The 2,265-nt window shown below is 44.6% G+C and overlaps 1 pseudogene; it reads right to left on the bottom strand.

The window, feature by feature from the left end:
* Positions 1 to 822: 822 nt before the first annotated feature.
* LOC105555257 lies at positions 823 to 1,657 on the bottom strand (annotated as a pseudogene).
* Between the last annotated feature and the right edge of the window lie 608 nt (positions 1,658 to 2,265).

Genomic DNA, 2,265 nt, shown 5'->3' with positions numbered 1-2,265 from the left:
AGAACTGGACTGTGATGACAGGTGCTTGCCATGAACGTCACCTACTGTCTTTTCTTTGACCCTTCCTTTCCAGTTTTTGAAGATTAAGCAGGAAATAATCTTCTCTGAAGATATTTGATAAAAATTCCCCAAAAAAGCAAAAACATATGCTTCTACTGCATTGATAAAAATTTACTGCAGTGTGGCACCTAAAAGTAGTAACAACAGTAATAAAAAGTAATTTCAAAAAACGTTAAGATTTCTTCAGCAAAATAAATGATTCACATTTTCAAGTCCTTTTTGAAATCAGTTATTAATATTATTCCTTCCCCATTTCCAGCTAAATGACCACAGCAACACAGTTTTTTGCTACTCAACATCTTTAAGCCTGTAACTCTTAGGCTATGCATAGCCCGATGTCCTAATCAGGCATTCATTGCTCCCAGCAGGTCTCCATCTGTTAGTACCAGCCTCCTCTTTCCTTCCAATCTCAAGGTTACTCTTAATAGTAACCCCATCTCGGCCGAGCGCGGTGGCTCACGCCTGTAATCCCAGAACTTTGGGAGGCCCAGGCAGGTGGATCACTTGAGGTCAGGAGTTCAAGACCAGCCTGACCAACATGGGGAAACCCTGCCTCTACTAAAAATACAAAATTAGCCAGGTACAGTGGTGGGTGCCTGTAATCCCAGCTACTTGGGAGGCTGAGGCAGAAGAATCACTCAAACCTGGGAGGTGGAGGCTGCAGTGAGCCGAGATCATGCCACTGCACTCCAGCCTGGGCGACAGAGTGAGACTCCAGCTCAAAAAAAAAATTAAAAAAGAGTAACCCAATCTCAAGGTTACTGGTAGGAATACTAGTAACTGCAAAAAGAACTTTTAAGTGGCAAGGCATGGCCCATCAAAAGTCAGCCCAAGGGCAGTTTTCAGCCCTGCCTCACCTGGGTCTAGTTCAGCTGGTGGATGAACTGATTGATGTGTTCACCCCGACAGCCAGGTGAGCCCATCTCCTTGAAGAAGCCCACTCTATTTGTGGTAGCATGATGGGCCACTGAGAAGTGGAAAGGGCGCAAAAACCATGAGATCTCCTGGAAATGCTTCCCCAGGAAGGCAATTTCATGAATGAGGTCTTCCAAGCAAATGACACCAAACTTCCCCAGGTGCTCCTCATCACTGTGTCATCTGAGAAATGGACTTCTTCTTGACCTTGGTTTGTCCACGTTTCAAAATGAGTTTACAGGCAGACTTCAGATGTGGAAAACCCCAGGTCACATAAGTTTCCACCATACGCAGCATTTTTAGGTTCTGGGGGGTGACTTTTATAAAGACACCACTAAAAATTTTCTTCGGGCGAAGTCTTGCCATGGTTCTCTGCACCAGTAAACTCACGCCATTAATCCTTTCAATGCGTACAATAAAGGTCAAGGAACGTTATCTGGAAATTCCAAGGCATGAGGTCTCACTTCTAGTCGTCTGAGACGCATCTTGTCACATTTCTGCCACCAGGAATCATATAAGAATGATTCCAGTCACTTAACCTGAGCCCTTTCCCTTTCCTCTGCTCCTTCTTTGCCAAAAGTGCCTGCTTCGCCTGGGTGGCTCTGAGGACTTGACAAGCCTTCCTCTTTTTCAGGAGATTTTCTGGAACTAAAGGGATTTTCCTTTGCTTTTGCTCCGTCATCTTTCTAGAGTTGTAGCCACTGATCATGCGCAACCTTACCACATGGGGAAGATGGTGCTCGCTCTGTCAAGACCGTATACTACTTTTAAAGATCTAAAATAAATTATGAAGTGGCTCTTGTCTATCTCATTTATAGAACAGGATAATATGTGAAGTTTGCGTTGAAAATAAAAAGGGAGAAAGATCACATGACTTGCATTCATCCTTTCATTCACTCAAAAGATATTTACTATTTCTCTTCCATGGGTCAGTATCTGGGATAGATTCTGAACATCCACAAATGCGGATGACAGGATCCCTCCCTGATGCAAGTCCATCTCTGGTAGGAACCACAGATAAACAAACACAAGACACCAAGGCTTGTGCCATGAGAAAGGCTCACATACAATGCTCGTGGAGCTCCAGATAAGAGCAGATGCTCTTTCTAGGAAAGAGGGTGGTGGCCTGAGGGGACAATCCTGAGGCACTGGTTGAGCTAAGTGTTGTAGAATGGGATAAGGACATGTCTAGCAGAAGGAAGGGTCTCTACAGGAGAAGATAGGAAAGGTTGTGGGATGTGTGAAGAACTGGGATTGCAGGTAAGCTGCAGCTGGGGCCTGACAATGTAC

Source organism: Mandrillus leucophaeus, unplaced genomic scaffold, assembly GCF_000951045.1.
Source record: "Mandrillus leucophaeus isolate KB7577 unplaced genomic scaffold, Mleu.le_1.0 Scaffold678, whole genome shotgun sequence".
NCBI classification, from domain to species: domain Eukaryota; kingdom Metazoa; phylum Chordata; class Mammalia; order Primates; family Cercopithecidae; genus Mandrillus; species Mandrillus leucophaeus.
The sequence above is the reverse complement of the archived record's forward strand: the minus strand, read 5'-3'. Positions and strand labels throughout refer to the sequence as shown.